Below are 16,293 nucleotides of genomic sequence, written 5' to 3' on the forward strand. Positions count from 1 at the left end.
ACAATTTCAGCTACTGAGGTTTTCTACGTCTTTTCACAACAAATTATTGCTTGTGATTCAAAACCTATTACTATAGCAACTAATCTCAACAACAGAGAAATAACCCTCTGTCTCTGTTCATACAGCTGTTTTTGGTTAAGTAGCTAATCTAACCAGAAAACATAAGAGGTTCAGAGTAAATTAAACTCTCTCTGGAACATCGCAGCAATGGTAATTAATACTCAGGAAGAGTAACCTCATGCTGGTGCAGTGCAGCCACCAAAATCTGACCAAAGGCCTTTAAAATCAGTGTACGGCAACATTATGCATGCAAACAAACTCAGCACAGTGGCTGAAAACACGGACACACAGTGTGCCTAATACAATGAGGGACAAGTCACCTTTAACATTACTCAACTCAAGCTTTACTAAGCTTAATTCACAACTGCTCATACACAGTTCATAAGCACAGAATATTAAGCAGAAACATTGGATCAATTCAGCATACAGCAAACAGCATTTAATAGCCATACTGATAGTCACACAGCCAGCTTGTCTATAAACATCAATTTACTGCAGACAATTTATGATATGTATTGCCTCACGTGCGATGCACCATAAATAAGTGTAGGAACATCTACATTTATTGATATATCCTTGTGATAACCAGGGCACCATTCCCTTTATTTTCAACTGTGCTGGGAGGAGACACAGAAACACTTTTTTATCAATCTCATGTCTGAGGTAGTGTGCTACGATACAGGGCTCTTAATTCTCTGCTTTAAATTGAAGCCACAGACAGCAATATACTGAATAATGCATATTTATTTAACTAAAATGGTTAACAAGTGAATAAATGAGGTATCAATGCAAACAGATGAACAATCAACCCGAATGAGTGTAATATGTTTTAAATGGTGCATTAGTAGTTATGAATGATTGATGGTGAAATATAGGAATGATAATGTAATTATTGGAAAATTAGTTGATGCTAAGGTAATTTGACTAACCAACTTCTTTAAGAATTGAACTGGAGAGTTCAATTCAAATGACACCAACTCTTTACTCATAGAAGCAGATGGAGAGCAGGAGAGGTTCTATTTAGCCTTCTTTGTGTTGTGTTGTCCTCAGATAAACTGGTGACTCCATGAGAAATCAGCTGTTCAGCTCTGGAGTAGTCTCCCTGCTGAGGTTTGCACTAGTGAGCGGGAGCCTTAAGACACAGCGCTGTTGCAACGGTTTCTTCAGGTAATTCGTTGAATCACCACAGGGTTTAACTGTTAGATGAAGGGGACAAAACAGGTCTGATATGGTTGTCTCTGGTAACAGCATTGAAGATGTCATGGTCCATGGAAGAGCGGGTTGTTTTGCCTTGAAGTCTCCTGACTGACTGACTTTCTGACTAAATAACTTAAAAAATAACATTGCCAGCCAAAACGAAACTATACTTCAAGTTACTAAGCACGAAAGAATTTCAATATAAAGTTTGTTACAATATTGCACATAGCTTAAAGAAAAGAAAGTTAACTTAGGAGATCACGTGATACAAAACAAAAAAGGTGTGTAGAAAGTTAAGATGGCAGAAGCCCTTAGAGATCGAACATGTGTCTCCTTGGAGATAAAAGAAGAAGCATAATGGCAGAGGCCGACACGATTTTATCCTCACCTCTGGCATTGGCATGTTTTAGGGTGGACACATTTTCCAGCGCAAACAGCAAATCCTTTGTCTGAGAGATAACACGTGATCTCCCCTAAATTGATTACTCGAGATTAAGTTTAAAATCAAAGCATCCACGTTTCACCATGGTCATTCACATTCAAACATAAATGGCATTGTTCAATATATTACTCATTCAGAGACAACATACGTCCATAACATAATCACTATCCCAGTAGCTGAGTTGCACAACTTGATTTACAGTTTTTGTTGACTACTAGTCCTATCATGATATTTTATAGTAAAAGCTAAACAGCAATCAGTTCAGTCTAATGAAAAGATGCATATATATACATATATAGTCACTTGACAAACCTACTTTTAATGTTAACTAAATTCTATTCTATAACTACGAATGTTAATTATTCACTCATCAAAATAATGTTTCATACACACATCAAATTTCTATTACAAGTCATATAGAGTTTAACAGCAATTTAGTGAATAACACAGCCAGCAAATATTATACTTATTACAGAGGCCTCTCTTCAGTGTTCAAAGCTTTACTAAATTTTGTCCACTGGATGGCAATGTTGGTACATGCAAGGTGTAGCAATTTATATACATGAATATCTTAGCTATATTTTATCACAGAAAATTCAGGATTACACCATTTTGATGGGCATTACTTCATGCCCAATAATATATAGATTACAATATGATTATATCATAATAAACATTGAATCAGACTTTGGCTTAAGAAACACAGAAAACTCAAGCAAAACCTTCTTTAATTTATGACTGGTGTCTGGCAAATGTTCTTATCTGAAGTCACATCAGAGTAAAAAACAAAAAGGGGAGGGTAAGTGTGTCTGTGTGTGTGTGTGTGTGTGTGTGTGTGTGTGTGTGTGTGTGTGTGTGTAGGAATGGTTAGAAGGAGAGAAACTTTGAATAGATAGGATTGCCCCAACTCATCAAAACAAACTGATTAGGTTAAAGTGTGGCAAAACAGTCTTTCCCATTTTTTCCAAGGAAAAGTTCTTTTATCCAGTGTTTTTTGAGACTTGAGTTGATGAAAGAATGTAACTGTTTTTTTAGTCTGTGTCATAAATCCCACTTCCTCACACAGCTGGGGAGTCTCTGGAAGCAGAATGGGATGGGGACTGATCTGTGAAGGGTCAAAATTGGGACTTTAACATTGAGAAAGGACTCTCAGTTTACCTTTGAAAGAATTCCCATACCAAAGTTGAATAAACATTCATATTCTTGAGGTCAGAGGTTATCGTTGATTGAGCCCAGGCCTTCTTTGGGCTTTTACAGAAATTAGTAGAAGAAAAGGAGGGGCACTGGATCTCCTACGTTGTAGTTAGATTCTATGAATATGAAGCCTCAACTGAAGGCATCCTTGCAAAGATGCCCTGCAAAATGATGAGCCCCTCATCCTGACTGATGCCCAAGGAAAGGTGATAGTGGACTCAAAAGGGACAGGAGGTAGAACTACTAACATAGCCTATGAAAAGACCAAAATGATGAGGTGACAGAGATCACCTTGTGACTGCCTGAGCCAGAGCTACTTCCAAGATGATTGCTGTCACCTCATACAGTAATTCTGGGAAAAACTTTGATGCTCACGTTCATTGCAGTGCCAATTATACTAACCAAAATAAAAAGTATGGCTCTGTGACTTGTTTTAACGGATTCTGGAAAACAATAGATTTTTATCTCTTCTGGATATGAGCTATAATCTGGTGTTGGCTGGACAGACCATACTTGTAAGTAGAAGAAAATTATTGTTGGATTTGGTCTTTTCGTAAGCTAGGTTGACCAATATACATATATATATATATATATATATATACACACACACATACATATATATATATCTATATATATCTATATATGTGTGTGTGTGTGTGTGTGTGTGTGTATATATGTATGTATGTATGTATATATATATATTATGCACATAAATACATCATTGCCATGAATTAGGGAACATATACATGTGCACACATATGCAACACATGTAAATTAATTGTTATGTGATGAAAATACTGTAGTTATTGAGAAGGTCACTATTTATTATGAGCTTTATTTAATTGATGTATCTCTGGAATGTTATGTTATGACTATTTTTAAGTAGAAAAGCCTAACCAGGGACAGGGGTCGCAAAGTAGCCTTGGCTAGAAATCCTATATAAAATACACCTGTTTCATGTTACTTTAACCTGTTACAATATTTTTTTCACTGTCCCTGACAAATAAACTAATGAATAAATAAATAAATAAATGTTAAATATTGGTTTGTTGTGGCAAGGCAAGGTGTATAAATACATGAAAAACTATTCCCTGTGATCATCTTAAGTTATTTCTTTTCTGATGGTGTGAGAGAAAATCGAATAATATAACAACATTGAACAAAATTTTACAAATGTTCTTAAACTAGGTGGTCAGTCATTTGGCAGCTGTTCCACATACCCACCTGTTCCATCTGTTTTGTGTCTATTCTAAACTTAGTTCCTTTCTCTGTACAATGAGACAGTTGAGTATTTAATAGTAAGTTTATTTTGTTGTACTTTTGTCTGAGCCAGTGGTAAGACAAATCATAATAATGCAGATTTCTATGTGTCAATCTGATGAACCTTTAGAGGACAGTGTTGTTTGTTTTCAACTGAATGTGATGTAATGTCATTGTCATTCTGTCATACATGTTGGTGAAGAAATCCTACTCCTAGGCTAGTTGAACTTTTGAACTTGTTTCTATCTGAGGGTTATTGACTGACCATGAGGTCTCTGTGGGATCATCGTACCGTACAGCTGCTTCAACAAGTAACAATGTTTAAAGCTTTCTTCATGTTTCTGTGTGGTTCTTGAACAGCGATAAAAAATTTCTACAACAATGGAAATTGGTCTCAATCCAGATGCACAAAGCACAGTTCATGTGTGATTACTGAATTGTTTCATGGACATCCTCCAACCTAATTCTTTTCTAAATGATAAATGGACTGCTATTAGTATAGCACCTTTCTAGTCCTCCAACAACTGAAAGTGTTTACACTACATGTCACATTCATCCATTCACACATACATTGATATGCTGATGGCAGATGCTGCCACGCAAAGTGCCTGCTCATCAGAAAGAGTTTCTAATCATTCACACACACACACACACAGCAATGGCATAGGCTTTAGGAGCAATTTGGGGTTCAGTATCTTGCCCAAAGACACTTTGACATGCGGACTAGAGGACTTGGGGTTTGAACTACCAATCCTCCGATTAGTGGATGACCCGCTCTACCTGAGCCACAGCCGCCCCTAGACTTGGCAATTGCCCTACCCAAAACACACATGCATTTAAAAGTACCAGTACATACATACACACATAAAGCAACTTTAATAAACATGTTGGCAGTAACATCATCATTTTCTATAAAAAAGAATTTTGTTTAGGGGAACCCGTTACTAACCTGATGTGCCAGATAGTTTGTTACACAGAACCATCTGAGAAGTCATCCAAGGAAACTGTTTGGAAAAGGGCAGGCACTTTCAAAACACATACTTGGCAGATAATTGGATGAACCATCTGTCTATCACCGTCTAACCTTGCAAGGCAGCTTGATTCTCAATGCTGATTGGTACAAACCATTGGTGGTTTGGACACAAGCACATTACTTGAAGCCTGACAACATGGATTCTCGTGTGATGTTGTGATCTCATAAATCCAGCTGCCTTGCAAGGTAAACCTGTTACAGCCTCAACTGACAACAATCATCTTGGAGTGCAAACCTCAGGCTTTAACTCCTATGCGATTTGTAATGCAATAATTAGTTGGCAATATCAGAAATTTTGCTACAGTTTAATTCAGTCACATATAACTGATACCATATGATATTGTTATCTAGAGTGCAATTTCATTATTAAGCTCTACTTAACAGTGGAAAACCTAACCCATTCTTTGAATCTGAAAAAAAGTATTCTGAATTGCCTGTGTTTTAAGGTAAATCAACTGTATGTAACTGCTGCTCGAGAAAACTTTTGTGTGATGGTGATAAGATGAAGAATCACCTATTAAAATGGAACCTAATTATGGTTCACAGTTTGATTTAAAAAGGAGGTACATGTCAGGGAACTCCTCTACAAATTGCTCCTCTGACAGAGGTCCCTCTGAAAAAGGGTTAGCTCCTGAGACTCATGTATTCCTCAGCGTGGTGCCCAGATCTTGATGGTACTTCAGCGCACCTGCATCTCCATTGGGTAACTGATCTGAAGGGATTTCTCTCTGGCATCCTTTCTCTGCCAGTTGATTAAACATACAGACACCCATGCACAGAGATACACACACACACACGAGGGAAGGCAATTATTAATATAGCACATTTCATACACTGAGGCAATTCAAAGTGCTTTACATAAGAAATAAAATCATTAAAAATATAAGCATAGACTTGATACAGATTTTAATTTTCCATCAACACTTGATGCATATACTGTAGGCTGCCATGGTTAAATTGAGCCCTTTCAGATGTACAGACAATAAATCATTCATCCTTTTAGGTGCTCAGTAATAATTGCCACAGCACATTTTTCCACACTGCCAATGACCAATAACATGAAACTCAATTTCAAGTGTTATAAGCAAATAATAGTACTGTAAAAGAAACATGAATAGTGATAGAAGTTCATGTGTTGTGGTTCTTAAGGCAGTGCTGCCCTACAAAGGCAAAAAGCAGTAACTTCAGTTACTATAGTTTGTCTTTGTAGGGCAGTACTGATATAGTGGTATAGTATGCATACATACTTAGAGGGATACAGATGAAGTGGTATTCATACACATGTAGAGGGGTACAGATATAGTGATATAAATACACATGTAGAGGGGTACTCTGCTCTATTTATTTATTAATTTGTTTATTTGATAGGGACAGAGCACATTAATGAACATCAGTATACAACACAAGATGTAAACATGCTGGAGTTAGCAAAAAAATGCTAATTTATATCTATTGTCCCTGTACAAAGGCAAAAGGCAGTAAGGGAAGTTACTATTTTTTGCCTTTGTAGGGCAGAGTGGTTCTCAACCATTTTCTTGTGAAGGACCCACAATTTGATAAACATTAGACTACAGACTCCATGTGATAAGATTTTGTATGTAACAGAACAGAGTGCACAGTGAACTCACATTTCTCTGTTTTGCCTCTTGAGGTTAGGCTAACGTATTATTGCTAATTTTGGAGCTAACCCCATTCACTTTTGCAGCACTTGGACACAACAGACCTGACTTTTAAGCATTTATTAACTGTTACACTGTAGTCTGTACTGTACATTTATTGCCAGACTGAGAACTTACCGCTAACCTTTTCCTCTGCTCCGCTCGCATCCACTGTCCCTTACCTGACACTCTTTCCCACTCGCTACGCAAACATACTAAGCACTGTCCTATTCCTAAACGGAGTTACGTTACCGATATTTAGCGTTATTTTTAGCATTAAAAAAATCTTTTGGCCTGATGGGGGTTCGTTAATATTACAGGAGAAACGCTGATTCAACAAACATTCAGTAAATTCAGTAAACAGTCAGTAAACATTGAGTACAGTTAGACCCAGCAGTCTCCATTAGGTCGGGCGAGTTCAAAGTTGTGAAAACAACGGGGGTGTTTTGAATACACTCCCGTTGTTTTAGTCTGTCCCTCCCACTGCAGGAATTAATGGATTAATCCTGGAAAGCTACTGATGTAGCACTTTTCCTCTTATGAAAATAACACGGAGATTATTCAACCAATGAGAATTTAGTCGGATGAGAGCATATCGACAACCTAATCGACCAGTCGACCAGGAGACTACAGCCCTATATAAAACATACACAATCACACACTTACTTGAACATACTCGCACAGGTGATGATTATTTCTTAAAAGTGTTGTGGTTCAATTGCAATTTTATTTATATAGCACCAAATCACAACAAAAGTTATCTCAGGGCACTTTTCACATAGAGCAGGTCTAGACCGTACTCTTTAATTTACAGAGACCCAACAATTCCCCCATGAGCAAGCACTTGGCAACAGCGGTAAGGAGAAACTCCCCTTTAACAAGAAGAAACCTCAAGCAGAACCCAGCTCTTGGTGGGTGGCCATCTGCTTTGACCGGTTGGGTTGAGAGAGAAAGAAAGAGGGGAAGGGGGGCCCCGAGAAGCAAAATAACAACAATAATAAGAATAACAATAACAGTAATGGTGATGTGACCAGCAACAACAAACAGCAGCAATAGCCAGAGAAAGACATCTACAGGCCCGCAAAGGCTCGGCCTGGGCACTGGGGTGTCCTGCAAGATGAGAGAGCACAAAAAACTCTGGGGAGGAAGTCAAGTTAGTAACAAACATTAATGGTAAATGAATGCATACAGATGGAGAGGAGAAGGAGGAGAGAGGAGCTCAGTGCATCATGGGAATTCCCCTGGCAGTCTAGACCAATAGCAGCATATCTAGGGGCTGGTCCAAGGCAAGCCTGGCCACCCCTAACTATAAGCTTTATCAAAAAGGAAAGTTTTAAACCTACTCTTAAACGTAGAGAGGGTGTCTGCCTCCCGGACTGAATCTGGAAGATGGTTCCCCAGGAGATGAGCCTGATAGCTCTGCCTCCCATTCTACTTTTGGAGACTGTAGGAACCACAAGTAAGCCTGTATTCTGGGAGTGCAGTGTTCTAGTGGGGTAACAGGGTACTATGAGCTCTTTAAGATATGATGGTGCCAAACCATTAAGAGTTTTGTAGGTGAGGAGAAGGATTTTAAATTAAGTTCTTTACAGGAAACCAATAAAGCGAAGCTAAAATGGGAGAAATATGATCTCTTCTTGTAGTTTTTGTCTGAATACGTGCAACTGCATTCTGGACCAGCTGGAGAGTCTTTAGAGAATTGTTAGGGCAGCCTGATAATAAGGAATAACAATAATCCAGCCTAGAAGTAACAAATGCGTGGACTATTTTTTCTGCGTCTTTTTGAGAAAGGATGTGCCTTATTTTTGCAATATTACGTAAGTGAAAAAAGGCAGTCTTTGAGATTTGTTTTATGTTGGAGTTAAAGGACATATCCTGATCAAAAATAACTCCCAGATTCCTTATGGTGGTGCTGGAGGCCAGGGTAATGCCATCCAGAGTAGCTATATCATTAGATAATGTGTTTCTAAGGTGTTTAGGGCCAAGCACAATAACTTCAGTTTTGTCTGAGTTTAGTATCAGAAAATTGTGGGTCATCCAGGTCTTTATGTCCTTAAGGCATGCTTGGAGTTTAGTTAATTGATTGGTTTCATCTGGCTTCATTGATAAATAGAATTGTCTATATAATCATCTGCATAGCAATGAAAATTTATGGAGTGTTTCCTAATATTACCAAAAGGAAGCATATATAAGGTGAATAGTATTGGTCCAAGCACAAAACCTTGTGGAACTCGATGTCTAACTTTTGCATGCATGGAGGATTCATCGTTAACATGTACAAACTGAAATTGATCTGATAAATAGGATTTAAACCAGTTTAATGCAGTTCCTCTGATGCCAATTAAATGGTCCCTTGTGGTGTTCTTTAATAGGTATCATACAATATAAAATAAAAGAAAGCTAAGCAAACACAGCATATGATACCTTAAAAAACAAACACGAAACCATCCAGACCCACAGATCAACTGTGTAGGCTTTTGTATTGATATTTTGCAAGTGAAAGCAGGAAAATGGATAATACTGAGGTGGTGATTTAGGGAGATGCAGAGAAAGGCGTAGTTACCTACATGACCATGTATCCTACCATCCATGCACACTATAATATATATTATAGTCAAATCTATAAGCACTAAAAACCATTTTCTCTTAGCTGCTGCCACCTTATTAATGTCAGTCTGTCTGTAAACTTGTCTTTTGTTTTTCCAACTACTGTACTTCTATGCGTTGTCTGTTGTGGTTTGTGTTTCTTGTGTAGCTCTTTCAGTGTGACCCGTGTTGTTTCACAAGGACTGTGGGTGTTGCTTGCTTCATGTTCTATATGAGTTTATACTGCTTGACTCAACTGATATTTGTTTAACATTTGTTCTGTTGCTTGCTTCATGTACTTTACGCTTTTTTGGCTACTGCCTGCTTGCTTCAATACTGGAGCATGGCATCTCCCTCACTGGAAAAACGAGGCTTGTCGTCATTGGAGGCAATCTCAATGCAGAGAGATATCGAGATGAGATTCTGAAACCAGTGGCAATCCCATATCTCCACAGTCTGAGACCGAATTCTATCCTCTAAGATGACAACACTCGCCCCCACACAGTGGGGTTTATCAGAGACTACCTCCAGAATGTGGGAGTGGAGAGGATGGAATGGCCTGCCAGCAGTCCTGACCTCAACCCCATTGAATACTTGTGGGATCAACTTGGGCGTGCTGTTCGTGCCAGAGTGACCAACACAACCATGTTGGCTAACTTGCGACAAATGCTTGTTGAAGAATGGGATGCCATCCCACAGCAGTGTGTGACCAGGCTGGTGACCAGCATGAGGAGGAGGTGCCAGGCTGTTGTCACTGTGTATGGTTCTTCCACACGCTACTGAGGCTCCTGTTAAATGAATAAATTGTTAAATTGCCAGTATGTCTTGTTTCTTCAAACTTCGACCAAACACCAAACAAGAGTCAATGGCAGAATAAGCTGTTTGGCATTGGCAGAGAAGATTTGGCAAATTTTTCATGGGCGCAACCCACACACTCAGCTCTGCTGCTCATCCAACAAATGCATGATCCTTACAAATGTGTACAAAGACTAATCAGTTTTCTATTCAGTGTTCTAATAGCTACAGTACCAGCAGTGTTAAACGGACTTGGCAGCAAATCAGCACTGTTTATTGCCGATTTAAGTCGAAACTTGGATCATAACCTGCTCCAGACCAGGTTAGGTTTGCAGCATAAGTTACCATGGTGATGTAGCCAGGTTAAAAGAGAGACACCTTTGTGACATTGAAAACCCTGGCTTTAGGCTCAACATACCTCGCTAACCCACTAATCTCGCTTCCCCTCAGTATACCCACATTCCTGAGTGCCACATCAACATTGCTGATCCATTGTCGTGCTTCTCATTTCAGAAATTCAGACTCTTGGCCCCAGAATCAGATATTTATCCCATACCAGTCCAACCAGTTACAGCCACAACTATTAATGCGCTCCACAGCTGGGAAACCTTTCAAATGCTTCACAAGAAGCCAGCCTTAAAAGCCTCGACCCATGTGCTCTTGGCCTACCTAACCAGCTGGAATTGTTTACCCCACTGGCCAATCAGATACTACTCAAGCTGTGGCTTATCTCACTCTGTGAGTCAACATACAAAATGAACAGAAATAAGCATTATTAAGATTTAAATTTTTCAGCCCAAAATTTTGGTCACTTATTCTATTTATAGATATCTATAGATATTTCTGAATGGAAAAGGTCTATCTCTGGATATGAATAAGACTGTGTCATCTTTCACTACATCTCTTAGCATACCATGCCCACTCTCCTCTCCACTGGATTCCCTGGCACAGGAGTCTGGTGCCTGGCTTCCTCCACCATATAATTTGTTGTGGCATTGCAGTGGAGACAGGTGAGCTCCACTAATGAGCCTGATTGCCACACTGAGAAATCACTGTGTGGGCAGTCATTAAAACTCAAAAAAAGATCTGATCCTGATAACATGGTCTCTCTTAATTGCTGTTTTTCGCTTTTTTATGTATTTAAGTCAGAGTTAGGGGACGTACATATCTGATTAAGACCCTGCTTCAGTTCTCTGGCTTGCCTAAGGCTTAATTATAAGAATGCTGTATGTAGAAGCATCAGAGACCCAGTCCTAATGTGTTTAGCTTTGGGGGAAAAGAAGTGAAAAGTAGGGAAATCATTTGTCACCTTTTAGCACGCACACTGTAGAAGGCATTTCAGACGACTTTTTGAAGAAGATTCTTGGAGGAGCCGTAATGATCCTCTCACATTAATACTGGGTAAATTTGTTTAATTAGAAGAGTGTGCTTTGCCCTAATTATGGGCTGAAATGCACCATTGACTATCACAGTGGGCTGTTTTTTTTAAAGTTCATCAGGGACTGTCTGTGCATGGCTTGTGTTTCAGGGCTCTTGGCTCCAAACACTGTGTACCCTGCCTTTCCAAATATTATTCACAGTTGACTTGGCTGCATTCATGGAGAAATCCTTCATATGTGATGCCAAAAATTTTCTCCCTGCCTTTCTTTATCACCCTTTCTTCCTCCTTTTGCCTCTCAGTCTTTGCAATTTCCATTGGAAAGGGTATTGAGTCTGATCTGAAACTGAGAGTTGCCCTTCAGGTTTAAGCAGCCAATCTAATCCTTGTAATCATGGATTGTACTCAAAGCCCTTTTCCCAGTGACTGGAGGGGGAGAGAGGCTGGAAAGCAGAGAAAACACGCTCCATGCTGGTGAAGAGCTGTGACCCATACAACATTCAATGCACTGCTTTATTTCTCCACCTTTTAAGAGATATGTGCTGAGAAAGTAAAAGTGACAGATAATGTTTCCAGCCGGTTCCAGGATATGCATGCAACCAATATGGAATGACAGGTGCATTTCCCAAAAAGAGAGACCATAATGTTTTTCTATTTAGCACTTGACAGTTTTCTTCATCATAACATGAGCTTAAGGGCCTCCGAGGCTGCATGATTATTGCTGGCCCGGAGCGCCTCTCTGCCCAGGAATTGAATTCTTTTATAGGGAGACGAAAGCTGTTAAAGGCCCTGCCTGAAAGGACGCAGACAAATCAGCATACTAAGTGAATTTTATATGTGCCATTTCTCTGACCTCCATCTTTGCATTGAGCAAATTTCCCCGTTTTCTTTTAGTGCAACCTCACTTGACTCAGTTGGTCAGAAGTTTGTGAATTTGTGAAAGCCACCATGCATAATATTTTCTAAAGTGGTACAGTCTCTCCCTCCATTCTGAAATACTTAGGTGCCGTGCAGGTTGTCATTATCACTGTATTCTGCTTTGATGTAGCCTCACCTTAACCCCATTTTCACGCCTCACACTCAATATGGTCTGCAGATGGATTGAGAAGGATTTAGAAACCCTCTGCTATTTAAAGAACAGTGTATATATATATGTGTGTGTGTGTGTGTGTGTGTGTGTGTGTGTGTGTGCGCGCGCATATATATTACATTTAATTGTTTAGAATCTATCTATCCTTTCCCTAAGGTCACATGGCTGATGGAGGCAGCTAAAGGCTTCAAGTCTCTTGCCTCACCAAGTTTTAGACTAGGTTTCAGATGTGTGGTGTTAACAGTACACTGAAGCTCATCCGTGAGTGGGATTTTATTTTCTTTTAATTCAGCTAGTTCTTTATAGAAGTAATTGGTTATCTTCAGTAATAAGGTTGAAACATACTGACCATGGCCTCACCTAAGTACCTCTAGTTGCCTAAACATAACCAAACCTTAACCATAGAGGTGGCACTTCAGAAATAGAGACAGCTAGAGACAACTTGCAGTTCCTGGAAGATGGATGGGGAGAGAGAACTCCTCCAGTAGGAGAATTTGATAAGGGATGAAAAAAGGACCAACTGTTGTACAATTTAACTGTCAAGATATTCTAAGGGTCATGCAAGTGCTTGACTTTACTTGTGGTCTCTGTGTCTAAATCAGACTCTGAGTCCCATATACATATGAATAAAACTCTTTTAATCCATTTTTATTACAGAATTTCCATGACAATTTGGCGATGAGGATGGGACGCTGAAAGTGAACCAGTGTTGAGCTTACCGCTGAAGGGAAAATCACGCCACATGTAGGAGACTGGGGCCCTGACAGTCTCCCCTGATGACAACTTTGTAAACGAGGTTGAGTAGGTGAGAAGTGGACCAGTGGATGCATGAGACCGGCACTGAGTCATTAAGACATCCCTGAAAGAGAGGATACAAACAGTAGGGGTGTGCCTTAATACAAATACAATATTCAGCAAAGCACAAATAGTTGGTTTTTTATGAATATTTGTTTCATACAAATATTTTAAAAATTATTTGTTTTTTAGAAGAAGAAAAAAAAGTGAAATACCAGCGTACTGGTCAGTTACATCACTATCTCAGTCTCTGTCCTCTGCTCCACTGTTATGTCTATCAGCAAGTCTCAATGAGGGGAGTCACATCCACCTGCTACATGATGCACATTTCCTAATTTGGACATCACTCCCGGAGTTTGGGATGTTCCCCAGAGATAAAGCTGAGCTACTGACACATGCAAAGTGCTCCCACGGGACTCTCCATAACCTGTTGTTCCCCTTTTCCACAAAGATGCGTTGTAAATAGGCAATAAATGAAAAACGCAAAGCAATAATCGCCTTTGAAGTTCTTCCCTATACGTTACACAGTGTGCTGTCTTTGTGTTATGGGTATATAAATACATAGAGGTCTGTCTGCAATGAGGTGATGAGTAAAGTTTTAGCTCTGTAGTCAGACGCAGTCAAGATCTTTGAAGACTCCAGTTTGAGACCCAGTGTGGGGACCACCTTTGTAAGGCAGTTTATTCATGGACATTTATTGTAACACTTTCATTTTCTAAAATTAAAAGCATCATAAAAACAAAAACAAGATTGTTAAGCCTTTTTCCACTTTTATTTGAATACAAATACGAATATAAATATTTTTGCTGACTCAACAAATACAGATACAAATACAAATACTGGGCCCTCTGCACATCCCGTCTAAACCCTCGACGTCATCATGTCAGATCACATCACCATCTTGACACACACACACACACACACATACACATGCATTCACCTGCATGTGTTCATCACTGTGCATAGCTGTTGTTCATGTGTTTGCTAAGGTAGAACTAGATTTTAGAATAGTTGTTTATTGATCAGAGCATTTATTAACTTTGTTAATTCTGCTAAGTTTAATAAACAGTTATATCTTTTAAGAGAAGTCTTTTGTCATTATTGTGTTTTATATATTGTGAAAAGTGGCTGATTGAGGGAGTCAGAGCTCTAATTCATACCGTCTGTGTTCACATGCGAATGTTGATATCCCTCAGATATTTACATTCTAGGTGAACTCTATTGCAACTAATGCAACTAATCTATATACTACTATATATAGATTACTATAATTAATAATATTATGATATTTAATAATTAATTAATTAATAAATTAATTAATTAATTAATTAATTAATTAATTAATTAATTATATGAATATTAATAATTATCAAAGATAATTACTTAGAAAAAAGAAAATCCCATTCTAAATGATCAAACGCCTTCTCAGCATCAAGAGATATTAATAATGAGGGTGTTTTTTCCTGATTCAAATAATGTATAATGTTAAACAACCGTCTTGTATTATCAGATGAGTGAAGACGTTTAATGAATCCAGTTTGATCTAATTTTATTAACTTAGGGAGAACTAATTCTAATCTCTTTGATAGCAGTTTTGTGATAATTTTGTAGTCACAATTAAGCAGACTTATAGGCCTATATGAGGCACATCTCTGAGGGTCTTTACCTTCTTTCGGAATAACAGAAATTCTTGCTGTTTTCATAGAGACAGGGAGAGTGTTATGGCTAGAGAAGTCATTAACCATTAACATAAAAACTGACTTAAGATGTGACTAGAAAGTTTTATAAAATTCTCCAGAAAAGCCGTCTGGGCCTGGAGATTTATTTGCTGGCAATGATTTAATTGTAGAAAACACCTCTTCCTCTAAGAAGTTTTTATTGATGGTTTGTTGATCTGAGGCTGTGACCTGAGGTGGATCCAAACTGTCTAAAAGGGCTTTTGCCTCAGAGATCGAAATATTTTCTGATTCATACAAACCACTGTAGAAGTCAAAAAAGTGTTTATTAATTTCTAATGGATCATATGTTACTTCATTTTCCGTTTCAATGGCCATTATAGTTGTCTTAGCTTGTTCTTTTTTTAAAGAGTGTGCCAATAATTTACCCGGTCTATTCCCAAATTCATGCATTTTTTGTTTCAAATACATACTTTTTTGTTTAATGTAGTTTGAGTGATCTAAGTTGAAATTTGCTCTGGCTATAACTAATTTGTTCCAATTTTCTTCAGATTGATCTTGCTTATGTAATGCTTTTCTATGTAGCAATTCTTCCTTTAGAGCCTTGGAGATTGATTTTCTTTCTTTATTTCCATAACAGGAGTATGATATAATGTGTCCTCTCAAAGTGGCTTTTGCTGCATCCCAAAGAATGGATGGGGCTATTTCTGATGATAAATTATAAGGATTAAAGTCCTCAATCCACTCTCTCATTTACTTACAGAACATTTCATCTTCTACTAACAAGTTGTTAAATCCCCACGTTTTAGATCTATAAGCTTCATTTATAGTAATTTCCAAAGAGACCATTGCATGGTCTGATATAGAAATTTCATGTATTTCACAAGATGAAACAAGCTTCATATATTTTTTAGGAAGAAAAAAATAGTCTAAATGACAGTGAGATTTATGCCTATTAGGAAAAAAAGTATAATCCCTTTTTGTAGGGTTAATTTCTCTCCATGCATCTATTAACCCAGTTTATGATCCCAAAGCACGCAACATTTTTGCAGATTTAGGGCTAGAACCTCCACAGTGTGAGGACTTATCAAAATGTGAAAGAGTTAAGTTATAATCTCTTCCCATCACA

Source organism: Thunnus maccoyii, chromosome 3 (assembly GCF_910596095.1).
Source record: "Thunnus maccoyii chromosome 3, fThuMac1.1, whole genome shotgun sequence".
NCBI lineage: Eukaryota > Metazoa > Chordata > Actinopteri > Scombriformes > Scombridae > Thunnus > Thunnus maccoyii.